A 26,257-nucleotide genomic window follows, 5' to 3' on the forward strand; every position below is an offset into this window, starting at 1 on the left:
CTGTTTCTGTATATATGAGTATTTATTCGCCGTTTGGCGGGATTTCGTGTTTGAATGTGTATTTGGCCAATGTGGCTCATCTCTTTCTTCTGGCTATGCGTGCCACGAAACGCACTGTTCCTTTCCTGTATGATGTTGTATGAATTCTAACCCACTGTCCTTTCCTTTCCTTGTGTATTGTCTATTTCTCCTTTGGTGGGTGAAACAGCCCCCTGACGCCATCTCTTGGCTGAAAGAATCGGGGCGCTTGGCGACATATTAGACCCACGGATCTCAGGGTAAATTGACTATCCTCGATAGCTCAAGTGGTTAAGAGCATCCGCCCGGCAAGTGGAAAGATCCGGTGTTCGAGTCCCGGTTGAGGAAATATTTTTACTCTTGTGATCCGTTCGATTCCGCCTTCCCCACCTCTATTGTGTTCGTCCTTTATATGTGTTCCTATCCCTTTTCCTTATATCTGTTTCTGTATATATGAGTATTTATTCGCCGTTTGGCGGGATTTCGTGTTTGAATGTGTATTTGGCCAATGTGGCTCATCTCTTTCTTCTGGCTATGCGTGCCACGAAACGCACTGTTCCTTTCCTGTATGATGTTGTATGAATTCTAACCCACTGTCCTTTCCTTTCCTTGTGTATTGTCTATTTCTCCTTTGGTGGGTGAAACAGCCCCCTGACGCCATCTCTTGGCTGAAAGAATCGGGGCGCTTGGCGACATATTAGACCCACGGATCTCAGGGTAAATTGACTATCCTCGATAGCTCAAGTGGTTAAGAGCATCCGCCCGGCAAGTGGAAAGATCCGGTGTTCGAGTCCCGGTTGAGGAAATATTTTTACTCTTGTGATCCGTTCGATTCCGCCTTCCCCACCTCTATTGTGTTCGTCCTTTATATGTGTTCCTATCCCTTTTCCTTATATCTGTTTCTGTATATATGAGTATTTATTCGCCGTTTGGCGGGATTTCGTGTTTGAATGTGTATTTGGCCAATGTGGCTCATCTCTTTCTTCTGGCTATGCGTGCCACGAAACGCACTGTTCCTTTCCTGTATGATGTTGTATGAATTCTAACCCACTGTCCTTTCCTTTCCTTGTGTATTGTCTATTTCTCCTTTGGTGGGTGAAACAGCCCCCTGACGCCATCTCTTGGCTGAAAGAATCGGGGCGCTTGGCGACATATTAGACCCACGGATCTCAGGGTAAATTGACTATCCTCGATAGCTCAAGTGGTTAAGAGCATCCGCCCGGCAAGTGGAAAGATCCGGTGTTCGAGTCCCGGTTGAGGAAATATTTTTACTCTTGTGATCCGTTCGATTCCGCCTTCCCCACCTCTATTGTGTTCGTCCTTTATATGTGTTCCTATCCCTTTTCCTTATATCTGTTTCTGTATATATGAGTATTTATTCGCCGTTTGGCGGGATTTCGTGTTTGAATGTGTATTTGGCCAATGTGGCTCATCTCTTTCTTCTGGCTATGCGTGCCACGAAACGCACTGTTCCTTTCCTGTATGATGTTGTATGAATTCTAACCCACTGTCCTTTCCTTTCCTTGTGTATTGTCTATTTCTCCTTTGGTGGGTGAAACAGCCCCCTGACGCCATCTCTTGGCTGAAAGAATCGGGGCGCTTGGCGACATATTAGACCCACGGATCTCAGGGTAAATTGACTATCCTCGATAGCTCAAGTGGTTAAGAGCATCCGCCCGGCAAGTGGAAAGATCCGGTGTTCGAGTCCCGGTTGAGGAAATATTTTTACTCTTGTGATCCGTTCGATTCCGCCTTCCCCACCTCTATTGTGTTCGTCCTTTATATGTGTTCCTATCCCTTTTCCTTATATCTGTTTCTGTATATATGAGTATTTATTCGCCGTTTGGCGGGATTTCGTGTTTGAATGTGTATTTGGCCAATGTGGCTCATCTCTTTCTTCTGGCTATGCGTGCCACGAAACGCACTGTTCCTTTCCTGTATGATGTTGTATGAATTCTAACCCACTGTCCTTTCCTTTCCTTGTGTATTGTCTATTTCTCCTTTGGTGGGTGAAACAGCCCCCTGACGCCATCTCTTGGCTGAAAGAATCGGGGCGCTTGGCGACATATTAGACCCACGGATCTCAGGGTAAATTGACTATCCTCGATAGCTCAAGTGGTTAAGAGCATCCGCCCGGCAAGTGGAAAGATCCGGTGTTCGAGTCCCGGTTGAGGAAATATTTTTACTCTTGTGATCCGTTCGATTCCGCCTTCCCCACCTCTATTGTGTTCGTCCTTTATATGTGTTCCTATCCCTTTTCCTTATATCTGTTTCTGTATATATGAGTATATATATATATATATATATATATATATATATATATATATTCATGAGGAGGACCAATATATATATATTTGGTCTTCCTCGTGAATAAAGCCAGGTATTATCGGACAAAATTCATTCGTTTCTGAGCACGGTTGGAACCGGTCGTGTGCCTTCTGAAGGCGATATTTTACGGTGGAAATAAAACAAAAAGACTATCGGAAGGGTTACGACCAACCGTCACCAAGGTCGCGGTCAAACCCCATGTTTCCAGAAAACAACAGGGTTTATTTTTGGACCGCCCACCAGGGCAACGACATTTTGCTTTCATGGCTCGACCTCGACCGCAGACGACGGCCGACCCTCCTGCAAAAACGCCTCGGTTTGAAGTGCCCGCACGGCTGCGGCGAGGCCCCACGGCCATTCGCCCTGCCCCCTTCCCGCTTCTCTTCGGCCGATTGCGACGTTCGGTCTGTTTGCCCGGAACCATCGCGTCAGTGTGCCCTCTCAGATTCCCTCCAGTGAGTTGGAAATGGCGCAAGTCCACCGGCTGTGTTCCCCTCCACTATCTCCTGGCGGTCATTGGAGTCTTAAATTTTCTCGAACACGCGAGGGCTAACAACTTTGGCTTTGGTTTCGCTGGTGTGCAGATCGGCTGTTTTTGAATGGGGTCCGCGCCATGTGAGTGCCTCGACCTCCGTGATTTTCCATCGCGTCGGGGTATATTATAATTCCCTTGTTCCCCAATCCTCGATTTTCTTTCGCTCTCCTCGGAAATTTAATGTTGCGAGAAGGGAGGATGTATTTCCAGATCAACGTAAGCATTGAAAACATAACAAATCCGGTATGCTCTCGTCTCATTTTATTGCTAGGAACCTTGCTGATGCATAGTAACAATTGGATTCAAGGTACGATTGCTCCACTGACAGGTAATTGCTTGCGGCAAATGCGTATCTTTTGTCAAAGGCGTGCTCCTAGCAAGCGTCTAACCTCCTCCAATACCCTGCTTTACGTGCTGTCACATTATTGTTAGTGCTTATTGACACCCATACTAACTCTCGGAAGCCTTGGGGTACGTGCCACCCTTTGACGGAACGTAAATGAATTACTGTGTACACGCACAGTTGACCTCTGAATGGGCGTGGAAGAGGCACAGTAATGTCCGTAGCTACGGTAGTCCACGCTAGCTCCAATTTACGGGGTTTCCGAAACATTGAAACTTTACTTCTTTGCTCTTAAAGCGTCTCAGAATTTGACAGCGCCGAAAGGGTCAGTTGAAAAGCATCGGGAATAGAGGGTTCATGAGTACGTGAAACCGTTTGGGAGTAAACGGGTGGTACCCGAAATTGTTCTAATTACTCCTGTCATTTTTTTGACGAGCAATATTTAAACACATTGAAAGGAATTCATGAGATCCATTCGAATACGTCTTCGGGCAAGGGAACGGAACTGTCGTCGCTAGAGGGCGACGGAGGAGGAGCCAGGAAATGTCTCTTTGTCGTAGACATTTAAATATGTATGATGTGCGAACTTAATAACGTAGCCGAGTCCCTTAATCAGTGCAAATTTAGCGTTGAATGTGGAATTGTAATTATGAGGGAAAAGGCGAAGAGGATATTTATCCATCAGCCATTTCAAAGGAAGGGAAATGCGGAGTGTTGTAATTCGGACGAAATTGCGGGAAAAATGGGGGAATCGTTAATATGGGTTTCGGCCCACCACGCCTTTTTCCCACTCTCTTCTCTTGTGAGAGCTGATGACTCTTGTAATTATACCAATTTTGTCGAGTTGTGGTGGCAATCCGAAAGCAATTTACAGGCTACAACGTGCAATTTTAGGGGTATGTGAAGAAGGCTATTTTTATAGTAATGGTTCATAGTTGCATCCATTTATAATTTTGGTGATTGATGCTGCAAGCGAGAAAGGCAAGCTCTTCTGGTGATCAAATGTTAAAGCAAAGGGAAGAGTTTATTTTATCCGGCGTAACTTTATGGAATTTGCATAACATATTGAAATGAAATGAAATTATTGACTTCCACACCCTAGATTAAAAAACATGACCCAGGTTTCGACGTTGAACGTCATCATCAGCGTTCCTAGGTCACCTGGTCTGACGCGATCTGATGATGATGTGTTCAACGTCGAAACCTGGGTCGTGTTTTTGAATCAAGGGTGTGGAATTACAAAATCACTAATTTCATTTCAACAAAGGGAAGAGTAGCTAGATGAAAAAGAAAAATGACCGGCATTGGAGCAAGGGCCAGGCTCGATTGGCCATGGTCGCGCATTAAATGTTTTTCATTAAATTTCCAGAGACGGGAACGACCTTGAAATCCGAGTTCAGTTGGAAACCTAGCTGCCAAGCCCCGCCCACTTTGAAATCTTGGAGCGATTCTCGGAAGTTATTTCTTCTTGAGCGTACGTGTAGTTTTCAATATGGTTTGGAATGTAAGTTGCCAAATTACTTACGATTCGATGGGCTCTTTAATGAAAGAAGTCGCTGCCCATGCGAGAGGCTTGTGTGATAGAGCCAGGAGGGTTTTCCGACACAAAGAGGGCTAAGTTTGAGTATTCGGAAGAAATATATTTTTATTGTTGCCAATGGAGTCTGGAAAACGTCGTAAATGTAGTTTAAGGGGGATTATGAGATGGATTCTTAAATGCTTTTATGCTTTAGTTTGCATCGCAATTTGAGCTTACTCTATACGCCATTGTTTCTGCAAGTGCGAGCATGAAATGATTATAATCGAGCTTAATTGGCCAATTGTATGAATCTACCGGTTAGTTATCAGACAAAAGGTGTGTATTCCTCTGTTAAATAAATTTAATTAATACATGCATGCATAATAACATGCTTGTCAAGTCACTTGTCACTTTTGTCGCTTGTCATGCTTGTCACTTTCTAGGTTGGCTCATTGAAATTATTAATTTTATGTTATGAAAGGGAACTTGCCCCCTATCACTAGTTTGCTCCAATTTGTCCTCTTCTTACATGTATATTTCAAATTTAGAGAATAACTACTTTGCAATACTATTTGGCTGCCGACAAAATCATTTATGCTGTGAATTTTTCCATAATTTATCTTTAAAAAAACAGTGCATTGTTGTAGTAGCCGAGAGTGAGAGGTCAACTCGTGTTTCACAGCATCAGTAGGTGCCATCTTGATTTCGACATTTGAGTGAAGGAGGTGGATGGTTTGCCCTGCACCGACCTCATTTCGCGTCAGACGCTCCGCACGTTTGCCCTGCCGGTAGCAACCCTGCTGTCCGAAATATCGCCTATGGAGTATTTTGATGCCGGCAATAACTGAAACGACTCTAGGCTTACACAAAGTTGATGCTAGCAGCCAATACTTCATAACCTATGTTTCGTGGTTTCAGCTGTTTTGGCATTACGATAGCGGAAGCCCCCTGATGCAATGTCTATGGCATTATGTGCCTTTTGTGTCTATTGCAGTCCTTCAGTTTTGTTGCCGTGATATTTTCACTGCGAGCTTCCGTTATTCCGAGAGGCCTCCCAGTTAATAAAATTATAATTACAGTTTTGATTTTAAGGCAACCGGCTCGACAACTAAAGCGTAGTCTTCAATTTTGCCAGTTAATTGTCTAAGTGGAAAGTTTCATTATTTTTAGAAAATCTGTGGAGTGCCTTTCGCGTCGTCGCACACCTCACCGCGAAATTATGAGTCGGTGTGGCGTTTTCGGGGCAACATGCAAATTGGCTTCGAATGGGAAAATCCTCGAGTAGCGACGGGCTTTAGCCGATTGCTCCCGATAGCCATCGGCTTCCATTCCATAGTATGCCGTCCGCTATCGGTAGCCATCGGCCGGCGCTCCCTGCTTGCCGCACCGTGAGCTTGGACCTTTTTGCGGCTGCTAGCCGTCCGAGCTGCCAATGCGCTTGCCGACTTTGCACCTCTCCTAATTAAGAGAGACCGCCGACTTCGGGGAATCTGAAAACGCTCACGGTATTCCGCCCCAATTCAGGATTCGGGGATTTTATCGAGTGGTTTTTTTGGGGATCGCGATGGTGCGGTGGCTAACGTACTGGCTTCCCACGCAGAGAGCCCGGGTTCGAATCCCGGAGGTGGCAGATATTTTTCAGTATATTTCGATACCTACCTGATGTGCTTTGTGGAGAGCACTTTGAGTGAGTACGCCCTCCTTCGGATGGGACGTTAAGCTGCGAACCCCTTGGCGCCTTTCGTTAAGAGTAGGCTAATGCCGACGCCGGGTTTCTCTCCACCATTTATCCTTTCCTGTCCATCCCTAGTGGCACAAATGACCTCGGCTGTCGGTCGCCTCCCCTAAATGCTACTACTGCGAGTATTTTGGAAAAGTTAGTTTTGGCACATTGTAGGAAGCAAGGAGTGCCGAGTACCAGGGGTGCAATCACAGTGTGGTGTGGCAGGAGAAAAAAATTGGAATTCGTCCTGGAATTCGAAAATGCAGGGTAGCCTAAAAATTTCCTAGAATACTTTCACGTATATATATTTTTATTTACTAGCAAATTAGCCGTGATTGCAGTGCTGCCCCAGAGTTCGCTTCCATCCCATATTATGCCCTATTCCGATTTGAATAACCCGCTGGCAATTATCAAAACCGTATACTTATCTTTGAGTTCAGCTGCCATTGTGGAAATAATTCATTGGTGAAATTTTATTTTTTGCATTTTTATTTTCATAATAGGGTGGTTATGATTTTTCTGTGGGTCGCGGTAGTCCAGGGGGTAGAGCGTTGGACTGCTCACCGTAGGGGCCCGGGTTCGGGCAAGGCACTCTGGACACCTGCAGCACCACCCAAGCTATGTGATTTTTCGGATACCAGATCTTCCTCGGAAACCATAACCGGCGCAGGGAAAGGAACTGGCTCCCCTACCCTGATGTGTGAATTTCACACGCCGTCGGGCTTAGTTCTAGGTGAACTCTACCATCACCTACCAAACAGACCTTCGTATTGATTTCTGTGTTTATGGTTTTTATGATTTTTCTGCTGCCAAAGAAACCAGCGTTCCATTGTTCAGTTTTCCGAGTTGTTTGTTATCTTGGTTGCTGTTCCTAACTTTAAGCAGAAATTAATCTGAAAGCGACCATGGCAAACTGGTGGTAAAAACGATGTAAGACGTCCGATAATTATTAAAACTGCTGTGAATGGAAATTGGAGAGCTTGTTCAGATAAGCGTTAGTGACTAACTAGATTGCGTCGCTAAGGTTGGCTATGGCATCCCTTCAGTGCTGTTTTAAGGCGCTCTCGGAAACGGCAGAGGTGATATGTTCAAGTAGGAGTGGGAAATCCTTTTGGAGGCATTTCACCATCATACATCGCATTGTATGATGGTCGAGTGGGAGGTAATGGCATCCTAGAATGGGTGAAGTCACATGAAGCGCGAACGATTTCGTCGTTAGTACTCCGCATATTCAAATGCAGTTTCGTCATCAGTTTTCAATCGCTCTCATATAGATAACCATAAAAATATTTTTTGGGGTATTAATGTGCCTCAGATGATTTGCAGTCTATCCCTTTACTGAAACAATTGAAAGTACGGGGTCTGGGTACTTATGCCATCGGGGAAATCGGAATCAAAACAGCATCGAAATTGATCGTTGAATTGGTAAAAATTTGGTGCGCACCATTTGGATTGATTTCATGAAATAGTCGAAATTGTAATTCAAGCAATAGGAGTGCAGTTAAAATTATTAGTAATTTCCTTGAATCACGGTGAAAAGCAATAATCAATACTTTCCTCCGGGATATATTCCTTAGCATTGTGATAAGAATGGATTTTTTCCCGAGTCTCGAATGTTAGGCGATAGGGTATCAATCGATAGCACCGCAACGAAACAGGATGCTGTGTCTGGGCGCCGCTCCTCGATGGCAACACGTGGGGAGCAGCGTTCGCGCGGCCGACAGCCGGCTTCCTCCGCACCCCTGCCTGCACACTTGCTATCGGCTGTTAGCAGCGGCAAGCGAGTGAGCGAGTGAGTAATTGAAGCAATGATGCTCGTGGCGCGACCGTCTTCCTGGGAAACTCGGGTCTCCCCACACGCGGAAATCCCAGCTCTTCCTTTCATTCGACCCGAGGAAGCCAGTGGCTTCCCTTGTACCAGTGTGTGCGCACCTGGGCGATAATTATATAAAAACGGCGACTGTTAGTATAAGAGAAATAGCTATGTGGCGACGATAGAGTGACGTGGCTCATCAGTAATATTTATACGCTTGTTTTCCCTCTTCTTTTCCTTGTTCTCAAAATTGAAGAAGCACTTTTCGCGGGAAGTATTTTTCATCATGAGTTGCAGGCTTGGGCGACCTAAACGCGTACAGCTTGCAACGGCTGCCGTTGACGCAATGCTGGAATCAGATGAATGAAGATGGTTCTACATATGCAGTGCATGCCATGCTAACAATATAAGATGAGGTTGAATATGTTCACGATAAATTCTGGGAATTAAAAATCTATGTCGTCTTTGCTGTTCAATCCTTGTAAAAAAATTGTTACTTAAATGTTACAGTGGATGTTACACTCCGCGGCAGGTGAATAGGATCCGTCGATGAAGGGTTTGTTAAGGAATTAGGTAATGTGCAAGGAAAAGCCTCAGTATATTTGAGAAATAGTTCTGCGAGGACAATACAGGCCATGAGATGGGGTTATTGGAGGAAATGGATTCGGATCTCTCCGAACACGAAGGTGGGAAACGAGATGAATGCATTTTATGATGAATATGTTGGGCACTCTGGTTAGCTTGTAGCGCCGAGGAAATTAGTGAGCCCCGAACCATAATGACAATTAAGGCGATCCGGATGAAATAGGAGTAATAGAACGCGCCAATGATAGGTTTAAATGTTCGTTTTACGAACCTACAATATGGAGACGAAGCAAAAACGACGGTCAGCACCCCAGCAATTTTAACCGGAAAGGCCTCGTCACTCATAAGTTTTTTGCGAACATTTCACGTTTCCGCACTTTGACAGAGTTGGGATAGGTGTTCAAACAACCGTGGCGTATGGCAAGGATAAAACTGCCATTATACCCTCTGCCCGCCCATAACGTATTGGTATGACAAAGATGTAGATCCACAGAATCCACGGAAAAGTTGACCAATTTGAAAGTAAAAGATTTGCGACATTTCCTTAGCTAGCGTGTTTATAATTTCCGATAGCTGCAGTGTGTGAATAATTCAAAGCATGTGAAATATTGTTGACCCGCAAAATGAACGTTGTGACTTTTGAATATGAATGAGTGACTGAGTGAATGAATGACTTATAAATATGAATAAATATGTTTAAAGTGTGGGGAGCCGATTAAAAGGAAAAGGTTGACGGGTAAATGGCCTTGAAAGTGTCAAAAAATTTTAAAATATGCAGCACTGTTTTATATCTCCCTCTAAAAGATGCAACTTTACTATGTAATGACAAAAAGTTTTGCTTTCGAGTTAGTGAAACGTTGAGCAGCGGCAACGCATAGAAAAGATAATTGACACTACTAGCGCAGACAAATAAAAAAGATCCACGGAAGCGTTTACAGGTTCTGTGATCATTCCTTGATGGCACGACTTAGAAGAATGGCATTTATAATGTGACGGTGAGAGGGCGTGCGTAGCAGTCGGTTTAGGAGGGGTTTGCGTGGCGGAGGGTTGTAAGGGGAGAGGTGGAGCCTCGGTGTTGATGGGGGGAATGGGAGTGGCGGGTATTACACATGTATCAGTTTGCCTGGTTTAGCCCCGGCAATGCACAAGCCCATTGCTGCCGAAAAATGTGCCAACTCCTTGGTTCTCACCTCAATGCTTCCTACTGATTCTTGGAGGATGCATGTCGTTGTTACGGTTAAGCAGTAATCAAAGGATTGACTATGGGATGTAGATCCACGCCATACCCCGCAGGCCGACGCAAGGGCGCGTGGCGGGGGGTGTTAGGTCACCAGCCATGCGTGTACTATCCCAATCAAGAGAAACCCGGCGCCGGGATTAGCCAGCTCTGTAACGAAAGACGCCAAGGGATCCGCAGCTTAACGTCCCATCCGACGGACGGATCAACTCACTCAAAGTGCTCTCCACAAAGCACCTCAAGTAGGAACCACTGAAAACTATCTGCCGCCTCCGGGATTCCAACCCAGGCGCTCTGGGTGGGAAGCCAATACGTGGAGGGCACTTGGAGTGAGTAGGCAGTCCGTCGGATGGGACGTTAAGCTGCGGACCCCTTGGCGCCTTTCGTAAAGAGTAGGCTAATGCCGACGCCGGGTTTCTCTCCACCCTTCATCCTTTCCTGTCCATCCCCTATGGCGCAAATGACCTTAGCTGTCGGTCGCCTCCCCTCAAAACTACTACTGCCAATACGTTTCCACCGCACCATCCCGACTTTCACAAATATTAGTTTGATCATGCACTGGAACGAAGATAATCACACGTAAGAAGCTACCAACATGCATTAATATTCAATAAAAGGATACGTATATTCAAGTCATCCTGTATAATTGGTTAAAAGATGGGCCTATGAACAAAATCAACATGCAGGGTATGGGTGAAGCTGTATTTCAACCTACGTTCGCCGAGTGGCTCCATCCTAATTCTTCCAATAGAGTCGCGACACTGCGGTATGTATAGGAATGGGGTGGTTGAAGATGTGAGATATGTTGTGGAGTAACGGTGATTGTTGTTACGGATGGAGGTGCATTCGCCATTGTAAAAAGAGGCGCTAAAGTCACAAGAGAGAGGCGATATTTTATATTTTTCAAAGCGCAAGCGGTCATTGAGATGTGCTCGGAAGAAGAAACTGTGGGGCGGAGACGAGGGCCGCATTCTTGCTCCTTGGAGCGAGAGGGCTGTGGCGGAGGGCGGGGCGAAGTGGAGGTCGTGGGGACTTGACATGCGCGCACGCGAGCGCAATACGCATGCACGTTCTAATCTAAATATACATATAATGATAGGTTAAACGTATAAAATGTAGGCACCGATGTAAGTAATTTGTGTTAGGGTTTGGTTACTTTCCGTCGTGGGTTCAACGCCCATCCTGGGAGTCAACCGCCTGGCGTCGATGGGTGTACGTGTCGAAGCGAAGTGCTTCGTGTGTCCTTCGCCTGCTCGCGTGCTTCGGTTCACAATTGCCGCAGTGTGAGATCCGGCGGTGGACGCTGCTCAATGAAGTTGCCTCGAGGATTCCAGATTGACTTCCCGCTGAGGGGTGTGCCGGAGGTTGTGGTTTGGGATGGAAATTTTCAAGCTTTTGAAACTCGGCTTAATCCCTCTGAAATGACGAGAGGCGTTTTGGCGGTGGGAAGGGGTGGGCTGCTTTCATGCTTGTGAACTTCTTGGCGAAAAGGTTAATCCTATTTTAATAGCTCTGCATCATCATTAAGCTATTAAACTTTGGGCGGTTACTCTTAATGGTCTCTGGCGAGCAAATGAAATGGTTTAATTGTCATCCTTTGCCCAGATGAATTCTTTGGCAATTCGCCAAATATATGCAATAAATCTCGCTTAAGCTACTCTCGAGGGCCTGAATTACTGCCCCACTCTCTTCGGGCTGGAATTTTCGGTGGGGAAGGCCAGTAATTCATTTTGTAAACTTGCGGAACTCTATCGATGATTTATTTGTTACTTTTTAAAGTTACGACAAGCGTTGTCCACTAGTAACTCAGTGGTGTAAAAAAGTGCTTCGAGCTCTAATCCTTGGGTTAAAGAAATGACACTGCAGCATCAATGTAAGTAAAGCTTTAAATTAGGTTTCTCTGTGTACCTACGGTACATATATCATGTATTTAACGTGAGGGATCGAGATGGTGCGGGGGCTAACGTACTGGCTTCCCACCCTGAGGGCGCGGGTTCAAATCCCGACGGTGTTGAATATTTTTCAGAGGTATCTCGATCCCTACTTGAGGTGCTTTGTGGAGGGCACTTTGAGTGAGTACGCCGTCCGTCGGATGGGACGTTAAACTGCGGACCCCTTGGCACCTTTCGTAAAGAGCAGGCTAATGCCGACGCCGGGTTTCTCTCCACCCTTCATCCTTTCCTGTCCATCCCCTATGGCGCAAATGACCTCAGCTGTCGGTCGCCTCCCCTCAAAACTACTACTACTATTTAACGTGTTATCAAATTACTGATTGCGATACGCCGACTAGATTGACGTCTTATTAGTTCTAGTCAAGAGTGAATTACCATTAGTCGACTGATGTGAATGTTTCCGTAAGGAAAAGAATTTTTTGACGTGCGGTTTTTCGCCGGGGGTCGCGTGGAAAAATCGCGATTTGACGACCTAAAAATTTGTCCGAGGTTTATTTATTTCTTCTCGTCTGAGTTCCCCTTAGCTCGTCATGTCCTACGCGATATCTTCTATTGCTTCCGTTTCCCTACACAGCTTTCACTCGCAAGGTCAATCTCTGTTTACATGGTTCTCGACCCTTGCTTTTCACGGGGTTTTATCCAACTCTTGTCATCCCTTTCTTTCCTGTGCGCGTCTTGATTGCCTTCATCTACGTTAACAACATCGCGGACCTGCTTTAGCATCAAATCCATTCAGACGAGATGTACTGGATAGTCCGAGCCCATTAGTTTTGTACTCGGGTTCGTTTTGCATTCGAGTTAATTCATTTAGGTCCGGTCACCCTGAACGAGGAACTTTCAGTTTTTCTGCTCCTTACTACCTTTGACCCACGGGTCCATCAAGGGGCTTCGAGTTCGATATTTTTCAGTTAGACTCTTTTTGAAGCTGTTTTCGAAAGAACAATTCTCTTATGCATTTTTCGAGTTCACTCATCGTAGTCATGGAGCGATATTCCCGCAGCGACTGAAGACTTATCTGAGTGCAAGAATAACGGATAATAAACACGAATTTTTAAAATACCACTGGATAAAAATACCACATGACCAACGTTTCAGCTGTTCCAATTGCAGTTTTATGGATTTATTTGTTAGAATTTTGCTACTCATTTTCATCTAATTGGATGACTGAAAATCATTGAAAAAATAATGGTCAAAACTCAAAAAGTGAATTTGTGGTTCACATATATGTAAGGTTATGGACAAATGAAATGTCAAAATAATGTGAAGCATGTCTATACGGCGAAAAAAGTTAGGGAACCCGTTATAATGCTTTCTTCTCAGCCGAAAAATCTCGGAGAAGGTTCATTCTTGAAAAACCGCCCCGTCGTCCCCTCTTGCCTTTTGGCCGTGGGCCCCAATCCACCGTACTCGTGCCTAGTTACGCATGCAAACACTCTTTGCTCATCTTTACCCGTGGAGAAATTTCAAAACCTGCAAAGATTAACTTCTTACCAGTTCGAATTGACGAGAATTACGAAATTAATCTTGAATGAACGGTGGCAGTGAAATGACGTTCCAGTATTCGGTGTCTAATTAGATCATAAGTATATTCAGTTTCATCGCATCATATTGATTGACTTTTGGCCAAAACACGGCGGTTTTTACTCCTATACAGCCATATTTATTCCACGCAGGATTCATTGTCGTGTAACAAAATTCTGCCTCTTTTTTCTTGTAATCGGCCAATAATTAGGAAGAATACAGGATCTCAATTTATGGGATCACTCGTCTAGTACCGTGTTGCGCAATCTTTGTCCATCTACGGAGTCCGCCCATATAAGAGACATTTTCCGAAATTGCGGGTGGCATTATGCGTATTCTAGTTCTACAGAAATTATTGCATGCATTTAAATTATTTTATTACATAAGTGGGAACGAAAATTAAATGTGATAAACATGCTTATTTAATCTAACAGCTCCAAAGAAATCACGTAAGAATCAAGGATCATTTAACTTAAAAAAATGCACACCAGCGGTCGCAGGCCCCGTGTGGCTCGCGATCTGTGGGCTGTCCAACCGTGGGCTAGCTCATGCCTTCATGTTTGCAAATTTTCCCGTTTTCCTTGAAAATATACGAATTTATCAAAATCCCTTTCCTTATTCTAAATTGTCTAATTACTGATGACGAAGATAGTGTCGACGTCATCCGCGAAGCATGTTTGGAAGCCTAGATGTCAATATTTTGGAAGAATACTGAACTTTTTGAACCGTAACAACGCCTTTATTTGCAATTTAACCTTATTCGTTTTTCGCGCAAAAGCAAATAGTTGTCAATGCCACGTAGGTATGCAAGAGTGAAAAGTGAAGCATTTAGCACTCAATCGGATGAGATGATTTGGGGCTTGACTGAGAAAACGACGGAGCTGCATGTAGTGTAAACTGCTTTGAGTCCGTACTTTATTTCTGGCAACTGAGGGCCGTTTGTGAAGGGAGCCGCAAATCAGTTTGAGAAAGAAGAAAATGATAAGCGAATTTCAATAGTGCCTCTATTGGAAAGTCTCGGGGACCGGGAATAACCAGTCTTAGGAGGAGTGGCGTCCTCCGCTATAGTGTATCAAATGATCTGTAGTTTGTTTTAAAATTTCTGGGGAAGAATGTATGCTTTATTATGAAGTTTTATTGGAACAACACGGAAATCGTGTTGTCAAATTTCACTACCGTGTTGCTTTTGCATTGATTCTTTTACGTAAAATATTCTGCGTGATGTGTTCCGTAAGGTATCCATTGCATTCGTTTTCGTATTACCTGATGAAAACTGCTGCTTAAATTAACACCAACCTATCCTCACAATTTTTCGTCGACCCTTTAATAATTTTCTGTCTATCTTTACGTGTACAACATTTTAAATGTTTCATCCTTTTAAAAATTCTACATCTCATGGTTTTATTACTGTTATTATATCAGAATTTATATCTAACGTATTAGCGACGTAGTGAGCCTTTGACGACCAAATAAATTGGTCCTTTTTTTCTTAAGGAAATGTAAAAGTGTGCAAAGGTTTTACCGAGCTCTTTGCGGAAGAGCATATTTCAGGGTATGGCGAGAAAAAATGTTGAATTCTGTCTTCCATGCATAGAAGGGGTTGCAGTCATGGCAGAACTAATGTGAAACTCTCGAAAAGGATAATGTAATGTTAAAGATTGGAAGGAAGATCTTCCCAGTGACCCTCGGTCGCTTCTTTATTCTGTGTCTCGTGCACTTGAATCTAATTACTTTTTAATTTTTCGTCACGTGCCCACCTAAAGTCTTTTTGTTTGAACTTTGGTAGCAACCTGCTATGAAGAGTGATGCACGACACAACAACCTGCTATGATGAGTATGCTATGAAGATGTAATACATGTATGAACTTTCTGTACCATATAATTAGGGATACTTAATATTGAGATCGCAGCTCGCAACATCTTCACGGAAGCCTGGTCAAACGCCATGCAGCCATCTGCATGGCAATCGAAGTTGAGCATGCATCGCAATCAGCATAAAATCACGTGGAACCAACCGGGCAGGCTGCTTGACGCTTGCATAAGGATGCCATCCATCCAGAAGAGGAGGCATGATGTTTTCATCAAGGCTTCTGTGCATGAGAGATAAAAATAAGGAAAATGTAACATGATGTTTCCGCAGATATAAAAGCGCAGTAACGAAAAATGGTCATTGTGAGATGAAAACTTTTGCGGCTATCGGTTGACCTTTAATGAAAATTGTTGTGTTTTAGTGTTATTTTTATACCTAACCGTTCACTCGTTTTACTCGCTTCAGCAATGGTTGATGTCACGAGGAGAAATAACGGAATCAATTATAAATTATTGTGTGCACATAGGAATGCGTATATTGTTCATACGACTGCCATTGTTCAGTTGTGGTGTGTATTAATTGAACAAAGTTTTACTGTTGTCAGATGGCATTCGGTGTACAACTCTGTGGTTGCATGCAGTCTAATTTATTTATTTATTTAACGACTTTAATTGGTTCGATATTGAGACTTCATGGTCCCTTCGTCCACCTTACCTTCATGCATCCCAATAAAGACTGTCACAAGCATCCATGTTCTAGGTGGAGGGAAACCCACCCAGGCGGGACTCTTATCCCGCTGCCACAAAATATCAGATTGATATCGGAATAATATACTTAAGAGCATTGTTATGTAAGGACCCTCTTTAGCCTTTTACTGAGGCGTTCGGAATATAATGGTGCAATCCAGTGATTGTGTATTCCATGACCCCTCGCCTTTACTCTCCCCCTCTACCGTATTCCTCGGATGAACCCCTCCCCCGACCCCTCCGCTTGAGAATCCGCAAGGCCTCCACGGTGAAATTGTCACTTTCCATTTACCCAGCCCACTGCCCCCCTTCCCCAGGATACCGGGAGCCGTCGAAGCGCTTAGGTCGGCGTATCTTCCCTGCAGGGGGCGAACTCGTGGATGCCAAGAGTGTTTGTTGCTCGGCAGCCCATGGCCCCTTCACCATGACCTCACCCCCCCACCCCCGTTTTAATCCTCCTCCGCCACCAACCCTGGTCGTAATCTCGTCAAAATCTTCCCGTTTGTCCAACGTGATTATTCTACATTGTGGCGGAACGTGTCCCTCACGTGTCATCTCACGAATAAACTCGTGGTGGAATGTTAATATCATTGATTCCTTTAATTATTAGCAGTTTCTCGTCACTCGGGAATGCTTTTCCCACGTGAATTACGAGGGCTGTTCAGAAAGTAACCTCCGTTATGCTATAAAAAATACGCTGGAATAGATGCAGAAAATTTATTATTTTCATCTCTTAACTACTCATCTCTGCTATGCTATACATGAACGCCAAAAAGATTCGAACACGGGTCATATCTCGGAGCTAGTTTTCAAATTCCTTCAGCGTAAAATTCTGCCGCCTGAGATCGCAGGCAACGGCATCTTGAAGTTCCTCGTCGAGACGAACACAAAACATGTATTAGTCTGACTTTTCAGTCGTGCTTCCATGCAGCAGAGTCGAAGAAATCTGTGGAAAACTTTCTAAAGATTGCAGGTATCGTAAAACGCTGGTTTTCGCGAACTTCTTGTCAATTTTGAGGTGCAACTCATTGTTCACCATAGACGGAGGGCCACTTCTGTCATCATCGTGGACATTTTTGTTCACCCTTAAACGAACGACAACACTGACGCACGACTCTTAGGCACTCATCACATTTGGTCCGTGGGAAACGGGTTTGCACTAACAGACTTCCCCATCGACTCACAATTAAACCCATTTCGTTTAAAATATTTTGCGTGACTTTCATCACAGTAGTGGCTAAAATTGTCCTCCAAACAATCTGAAAACTGTATGCTATCGTTAAGTTAAATTCCATGCAAGGAACGCAAATGCACAATTGCACTTCAATTTCATGCAATTCTCCGACAGGTACTTAGTTTTGGAAAAATAAATGTTCCTCCACATCTAGCGTTCTTGTCTTGTTCTCCACGGCGTGTCACGAAGGGCGTAGGTGAGCACGGGCCTCGCATCCATGCCATGATGATGTCGTAGATCGTAATAAAAGACGCGGAGACGCGCTGTGCCGGTGGGCGTGAAAAAAGAATTGTGTTTAAAGCGCAGCGGCGTAGGAAATGACCGAATGTCCGCGACTGTCGTCGATGTGTTCAGAGCCTCGCGTCCGCCACTTCCGCCTCAAAGATGACGTGGGGGTTCGTGACAGCATCATGGCATGCTGCGACGAAACCCTCCGTCTCGGACTTCCGACTTGCGGAATGTAGAATGAAAGGCGCCAGCTCCGTCGATAACCCATGCATGGACTTATCAGTATGGACCTTGAGCAAGGTCTTTCGCTCGTAATCGTTTGTTTCAAGTTTGGATGTGACAAGGGGTTTCGCTGTTATTTTTGTGGCGAAAGAGTCGCTATTCCGAAGCCTGCCCATCTGCAGCTCTCGCTGGCCTCCCGAATTACGAATTTGCCTCAACCGGCGAATTCGTCCTCTCTCGCGATACTCACTAAGAAGATCAGTTTCATTGAATTCTTGGAATACTGTGCCCATGAGAACTCTGTTTTGATGGCTTTCCATGCCTACCTGGCCTTTCAATGTGTAACCGAATGTGTGAAAAACTTGAATGTTGTTAGTGAAGAGGGCCTTGTTCTTGCACGACCCCCCAGAACTCCATATGAGTCGGTGAATATTTGTCTGTGTCTATCCGGCTATGCTTTCTCCGGGTACATTCTCCTTAGTGGGACGCCGAGATATCGTATCTGCCTTTTCAAGCCGACGCGAGATGTTTTCTTAGACGATTGTGCGTCTTCCTATACCCCGGGGAGCAGTCATACATCTATCCAATCCGTACACCATTCCCATATCGCCACTCTCTTTTGCTTGCGGTATTGAGTACAACACTGTGTTCTTTTGCGCTGGAAAAATTAAGTTTTTTGTACTTCTTCAACTTATATTTCTCTCGGCGCCTAGTTTCAGCTCCAGTGCTCATCAGTGCATGGGCAAAATCGCTGTAGTTCCAGATGTAATAAAGCCCGGGTAGGAATTTCGTATAAATGGGTTTTTATTCATGTTTTTTGCGAAAAAAAATTTGCATGCGATACAAAAATGCTCCTATTTTGGACCCTCTATCTAAAAAGTACGGGGGTCTGATCGTTGTGGGCACACATTTACGTGGAGGGAAATGTAATGTGGCACTTCACTCCTCGCAGGAAACCACGCTTTAGTTGAATCCGTTAATTTTTTTCAATTTGGCACGAAAATGATGAACACGGGCATCCATATTTCTTCGTGGGGAAAGACCTCCGTAGACAGGTCTGGGACCCGCCGGCCTCTGGATTAGCTTGAGTGGGAATGGTTTCAGCCTCCTTTGACGCTAGTTCCTGGTTGGTAGCCGTGGTAACCGCAACACAAGCTCCCCGAAATTAAGTCTTAAGAGATTTTAGAGATTGTATCGGCCAGTCTTCCCAAAGATTAGTGTGAGTAAATAAAAATTCGAATCCGGGTGACAAACCAGCGGTGGGAAAATTTGTCATTGCTGGCCCGATCTCAGCTATGGCGCTACAAGTGTGTGGAGAGGTCTTTAAGTGGAGTGCACTGTCCGTCAGACGGGACGTTAAATCGTAGACCTCGTGCGGCCTTTCGTCAAAGAGCAGGCTAATACCAGACGAATTGTTTGAGATAAAGAACATTTCGCAACATGGTGAGAATTAATGAGGGTGGCGTTGATGAAGGACGTTAAGGAAAGGTCAGTGGAAGCGTTGATATGGAGCGTTGTTTTTGAACGGCGCGGAAACGTGGTCGCGGAAGCAAGGTGATGGGCGGAGATCCCAATAATGTACGCCCGCATCTCTAAAACCTCGTCTTCTGGCTTTTGGGGTGATTGAAACGGTGAAATTGACGGAATGTAAAACAAACGAAGAGGGAAATGAGAAGATTATTGTTGGGCGACAGTTAGAAATGTATCCCGTGCGAATTCAGAAGTTAAATTAAATCAGAGGCCACCAAATTAATATGGCCAATTCCGACGCCTGGTTTCCCTCGACCTTCCCAAATGGCGCGAGTGGCCTCGGCCGCGCTCCCCGCCTCAAATGAGGACTGTCGACGAAGACAGCGCCTTTTAGATGCGGGAGCAGTCCTGCTTCCCTTGGGCCATGGCGCTTGCATACCCTGGCGAAAAACCGGCACTGTAGTGGGGCCGATGTCGGTGGTGCACGACGTGATGCGGTGGTGATCGGCGTACACAATACCGGATCACGTTCCGAACAACTGGAAAAAGAATCAGGCAAAGGACGGAGTTTTTTCCCGGTTGATTGGGAAGCTCGCTCGACAGACTATTCACGTGATTACTTTGCGAATGGAGATAGAGAAAATGGGTGGCTAAATTGGTTTGAATTGACTGGCGACGCCGTGGGTGAAAGCCACTCCTCTGAGATGAGTTCCTCGGGGCCAAAGGTTTCCCTCCCGACGGTCGACGGCAATGTCGCCCTCGGGGAACTGGAAAGCGATCTCGGTGTTTCTGTAAGGCGAAGGATTTTTAACGGCCCGCCCCCACGGCGGTCATGATACGAAAGGGGACTTTCCATCGAGGACATCCTTTGATCGGGCGTCTCGATTATCGATGGATCTGCACCCGCCCGAACGGCAGGAGGTGCGGGGTGATACAACACTTGGAACTGGCGCGCGTGACGCCGTCATCCTTGATGGAAAGGATCGAAGGAGGTGAAGTGAGCTCTCTTAATCTCTTAGTGAAAGTACGTTAATTATAGCTGTGGACGTAATCTCTCGTGTGGGGTGGTGATTCTCGGAATATCTCAGTGCCAGAAAACTTTTCGCAGAACCCATGTTCGTCTCGAGGAATAATCTTCGGTGGGGGGGGGGGAGGGGGTTGTGAAGCAGTCTTGGTGCGTGAGGATGGTTTTTATTTTCTTGTAATGGTGGAAGGGGGTGGTCTGTTGGGTAGAGCCTTCGGCTACTGATCGGAGGATTCCGGTAATATCCGCGGAAACTACGGTTTCAAATCCAAATGCTACGAGTATTTTTGATCCTTGAACTTCGCCATTGGCCCGCTGGTCCGGTGAATGTCACACGTGTGAGTTTGAGGGGTGAGCTTTGCCCTCGGAAATCAAAACCAGTCTTTGGTTGGTTTGTTTACTGCGATGATGAGAATGGCCGGAAAGCCTTGAAAATTATAAAGAAGCTTTTTAAATTCCAATTTCCGTGTTATATTGATGATGTTCTAACTGCTTCATCTGAAACAAATTTGATGTTCACCGTGGCTACATTACATAAGCTCTCTCGCATGGGGAGAAGTGGCTACGATGGGCAAGAATGAAAATACGCACCTTTATTCCCAGCTTGTTCTTTAGTCATGTTGACTTACTTGTAAAATTAAATGAAATTTATATCTTCAGCATGTTATTTCTACATTATTCACAAAACATACAATGAAATGTTCGACTTACACTGTTTGAACCGAACGATTTGGACGTCAGAGTGTCATTTAAAAGTTACCTTGTGTAAGATAAAATACACTACAATTTCTCATTTCCGCTCTGATAAACTCAATGATGGTTTGGATGTGAAGCAGAATGACCATATGTGTTCATCTCACTGATAGTCGTGTTTCCTTAATGTTAAGTTATTCGTTTTGAAAAAGTTTTCGTGGAATTGCTGTCCCATTTATTCCACGGTGAGAGAATGACACCAAGCTACGTCTGAAGCAATTAGGTTTGAAAGCATAGTGCATATAGTATGTATGGTAGCAGTTGTTGAGGAGATTGAGGAAGAGAAACCCGGCATATTAGCCCTCTCTAATAACAAAAGGCACAAAGTCCAGAGGTGAACGTCCCACCCGATGAACGGCGTTCTCACTCAAAGTACTCTCCACTAAGCAACTCAAATAGGGATCGGGATTCCTCTGAAAAAGATTTGCCATATGCGGGATTCGAATCCGGGCCCTCTGAGTGAGTAGCCAGTACACGAGCCTCCACGCTATTCCGTTCTTCAAGTAAAAAAATATCTGTGTCGGAGGTATACTTAGTGGACGCATAAGAATGGGTCGAGGGTAAGGGTGCAGTCAAATAGACTCACCTGTGCCTTGGTGATGCTGATAACGCCGAAAGCGGAATTCCCAAAATAACTCCGGGGATAAATCTACTTGGACGTTGTCCATATTGATACTTAACGATGATTGGTCGTTCATTTTTTGAATTTAAACTTGAAATTAGTCAAAATTGGCTTTTACATAACTGCAGATATGTCTCTGAATAATATTGGAATGTTTTTCGTAGTCATTACCCCATTTTTATAAACACTTAGATTCATAAAGTGAGAACATTGGTGGGTGGCAACGGTTTTTGAGATCACGCCTTACACGCTGAAACAAGTTTCAAGTATCGTGCTTTCAATTTGACGCATCATATGGTACATATGAAGTGTCAAATTGAAAGCACGACATTTGAAACATTTTTAACTTAGAGTATTGAATGACTAGTAGATTAATATTTAATATAATCACGTGTCAGAGTTATTTTGCTAATCAAAATTTCGGAAGTGCAAAGAAGTCACCGTTCCCACAACTTCAATGATTCTTTGCGCTTGTTATCAAGTTGCACGTGGCGTGTGAAGACTCGTGCTTGAATTTTTATGCACCTTCAAATGCACTTTCACCGTCACCCTAAGGGAACGAAATCACGCGGGCGTTCTCGGGCGAATGAACTTTTTCAGGAAAATGAGCACTTGATGGGGAGGTTTCCGATTGCGAGGCAGATGGTTGCGAGGTTGGCACATTCACTCGACAAATGCTGGCTTTCGGTCGCTCCCCGATCGGCAACACCTTCCCACGATTCTGGTCTTCGGAATTGCCTCGCCGACACTCGATTCTGCTTTGCTTCCACGAATTCTCGGTCATGATTGTTGCTTGCATCTGTTGCTCCATCAAGCAGTCTTTTCCTTATCATTTTGTCCGGAGATGAGCTGAGTTTTCCCGGCCTACTCTCGATCCGGTTGCGGATCGAACGAGTGGAAGTGACCCAAGGTTTTAGACATTCCTTGGATCACCGCTTGTGTGAAACGTGGACGAAAATATATGAATTCCCCTCTGAGCGCACAATAACATTTGATGATTGACCTGGAAATTCATGTCATTTGTGGAAAGAACTGGTCCACTGTGGTATATAACACGTGTAAATAACGGGGCCATCACTCTCGTTTCAAAGGAGATAGTAAATTTCAACCATAGTGTACGTGTTTCTTATTTTCGTTTACGAAAAGGTTGTTTCGGATCTACGTAAATGCAATGGAAATGACGTCATGGATCACTCGGTCAAAGGGTTGGTAGCGTCACGCGTCGTTGAAACAGAAGTGAAATTCGTGTCGAGTTCCGAAAAATATGACATTGGGGTAGGTCGATGCATGAAGTTGAAGTTTCAGTGATAGATAATGAGGGGAGTGACAGATGTGTAACAATATCCAATCGCGGAAAACTATGTTTTTTTCTGTTAAAGTTGGGCATTATTGGTATCGGCGGCCAGTTTCACGGCGTGAGTTGAGGGAAGCGTAGAAAAATTGTAATTCTGTGGCAGTATTGGGACTGTTGCAGAATATTACAGGGAATTCTGTCGGGACTCTTGCAGCCATGGGTCATCAGTTAAATTCGTTGACAATTAGTAGCGGATATCATGTTAGAATTATATTGCCTTTCATTTCCCAAAAATTCTCTAAATCCGTATAAAGGAAGGTAAATTCAGTAGACTCGAGAATGCAGCGATTTCCTGGCGAACGAGTAAATTAGAAAATGCGTATCAAGATTCTCTTGTGATCAATTTCAGGATCTTTAAAAACCCAGACGGCGTCTCTGCAGCGAGTGCGGTGGTTTTGTTTTCATTCCGCCCTTTACAGTGTCGCTATGGACGAATTAAAAATCCAATTTTCATTAAAATTTTATTTTTTAAATTGATTTGTCATTCAAGTATTCATTAAAATTCCTTTGAACTTTATTTCCGACCTGAGAACTCGTGTAGAGTACTTAATTTTACGGCGAATATTTATAGTGTATGAAAATTTAGCGCGGATCCATGGACGTTTAGGCAATTTCCAGTGAACGCGAAAGCTCGAGAAGTGATCTCCTGGTCCCACAACTTACCAGGCTCGTGGCGGCCACTCTATTAGTTACCAGAGAGGCGAGTTAATAAATGTTACTCGCGTTTTATGGTATGCTGGGGGAGGGGGGGGATATAATAGAGGAATGCAGAAAAGCGAAACATGTGAAACTCGAGCGGCCCACGATTCCCGCCGACACCTGCGGGGGGGTAATGGGATTCCCTTGAACCCGAGGAGGAGGTGGGGGCGTTCGTAGCGGCCCAATCGACGCTTCGCAACCACGCCTTACCTCCCACAGTCGTTCTCCCCGACGGCATTTTCCATTCATCTACGGAAATCTCGGGGAGTGGGCGTGCTCCGGACAAAAAAACCTCGAGCGAGCTCTCGTAGCGCAAGGCCGCCCGCCGGATCATCCCACGGGGGGGAGGGACGTTGGGAGGCGGGGGTGGTAAGTGAGAGGGAGGGCCCTCCATTCCCCTCCCTTGCTCGGCGAGAGATCCATGCGCGGAAGCGCGTCCTCTTCCCGCCGAGTCACTCCCGTGGCCCCGCTCTCGACCCCGTCCCGTGGCCCCCCCTCCTCCGCGGCCCCGAGTGCCGGGAGGGGGCGGCGGGGCGGCGTGTGCTGACGTGCCTACGGCGCCGCGTGCAATGTCGCGCGCCATTCGCTTGGCTGGGGTGTCCGGGATAAGTGCGCCTTCCCTCTCCTGCGTGCCGACCGCGGAGGAATCGCTCTCTCTCCGAGTTCGCCGGTGCGTTCGTTCTTCTTGCCCAGGTGAGTCGAGCCGCGGCCCGCACTCGCCGGATGCCTCTCTGCCGGTGGACACTCGGGCGGCCGTTCCCTTCTCCTCTCGGCCCTTCCGCGAGGATCTTGGCGCGAAGTGATATTCATGCGTTATGGTATTTTGTTTGGGTGTTTGTGCGATACTACTGCCATTGTAGTGGTACTTAACCAGAAACCATCATTTGAACAATTAAGCGTCTTCTCCGTGAGCGAGTTGAAATCCTGGTGCAGGCATTGACCACCTGTAGATTCAGCGGACGGGTCAGCATGTTTTGACGTGGTTATTCACTGGAGATTTCAAGTGATTTGCAAACCATCTTAGTGGTAGTGTCATTTTTTCTCTTGCGAGTCATTAGCTATTTTTGAAAATTTAGAGCAAGACGTAGGGAAAAAGACATGACACGTCCTCATACCCGGACTTGGGAGGGAGTGGGATGAGCGTAGATTGGGAGTGTTTTCGAGATGCGGGTGTGGATGATGTTGGGGGAGATGCCCTGGGATTCCGTGTGTCGTGCTGGGAAGGTTAGATGAGGGGCGTAGAAGAGGGGAGTGGGGGAATAGACGGATTTTGGACGTTGTTGACGGATTGAATTTCCTGGGAAAGAGGAAGGTGGGGTTAGCGAGAAGTTGGAAAAGGGTATGGTGAATGCGGGAAAGGAGTTTGTGTTGAGCGCAGTTGGTTTAGAAATCTTCGCATGGATTGTTTTCCTTGTCCGCATTGGAATTTCATCAACTGGAGTAATAGCTACCCGCGTGCACACCATTCCAAATAAGCAGCGGAGTCTAAAAGCTTGCACTGAATTTATTTCTGGAAGAAATTTCCATTTTATTCATTTCTTCCACAGTGGTCTGACCCTGCATACTTTGTACGTGTTGGGCACATTCATATGTGATCTTATATTCCAGTTCTCCAATCCTCTCTTTCTTGATGTTTCATTTATGAACTTCTGTGTGCGAAGCCTCCAATATATTCCTTTCGTTGGGAGTCTCTTCGACCACTCGAGGCACATTCCGTCTAACCCTTCCTCCCAAAACATCATTTCCTCTTCTCTCAGATTCGTGTTATATAATTCAACGTCCGTTCACTCAATGTGATCAACACTGCATGGTTCTCTATTTCATAGTCATATGCGTATTACCAGTGCTTATCTAAATTTACGCCTATCCTAGCATACCCGTGTTTCAAGCCCATACAAGAATGCGGGAAGAAGTACTCTTTTAGGCACTGCCATATTCGTGAATGAAGCATTCACTTATTTATGTACTCCGCGTGCCACCTTTCTGCCGGCAATCGTCGACCTTATTTAGCCATTAACCACTGAATTTTTGAATGGACACTTAATGTTGTTTGGGAGTGCAAATAATTAGATTTCAAGACCTCTGATGGCAATTTTCCAGCCACTTCGTGAAAAATGTGCCGCATGGATATCCATTCCCGGAGCGGAGTTCGTACTCGTTAGGCCATCAGATTAAAGCCATCGGCGGGGGGTTTCTACCAGGGAATCCACTTTCGGTTTCCGGATCGTTTTCGAGTGTCCAGTGTCGCTTGGGTTGTTGGGGAGGGCAGTGGTGACCCTATCCTCTCCTCCCCTCGCCTCTGACGACTCCATATCCCCGCACTCTCATCCCTCCCCCCGACTCTACACCCCCCCCCCGCCTCTCCTCCCTCCCCGCTCATACCCTCTCCCCCACCATCGTCCCCTCCCCCAAACACACTCCTCTCATCACTCCCCCCCCCCCCCGTAAGAATCCGCTGTCGAGGAACGAAAGGCCCCCTCGCTCCTTTCGGAGCCGCTCCGAACATGTGTTTTGACATTCG

General features: G+C 45.4%; 1 protein-coding gene across 2 annotated transcripts in view; it reads left to right on the forward strand.

Annotated features, from left to right (window-relative positions):
- The window catches only part of PH4alphaEFB (prolyl 4-hydroxylase subunit alpha-1), a 96,206-nt gene that overhangs the window by 16,657 nt on the left and 53,292 nt on the right, over window positions 1-26,257 (forward strand). Inside the window, exon 1 of one of the 2 annotated variants that reach the window (XM_071582585.1) lies at window positions 24,328-24,429. The exons of the other annotated variant lie outside the window; for it this stretch is intronic. The gene's annotated coding sequence lies outside the window, so the exon portion shown is untranslated. Of the gene's footprint in view, window positions 1-24,327; window positions 24,430-26,257 lie in introns of those variants that run through there. 2 annotated transcript variants of the gene reach the window in all.

The sequence above is a fragment of the Hetaerina americana genome, unplaced genomic scaffold, assembly GCF_022747635.1.
Source record: "Hetaerina americana unplaced genomic scaffold, ioHetAmer1.1.p SCAF_12, whole genome shotgun sequence".
Classification (NCBI taxonomy): domain Eukaryota; kingdom Metazoa; phylum Arthropoda; class Insecta; order Odonata; family Calopterygidae; genus Hetaerina; species Hetaerina americana.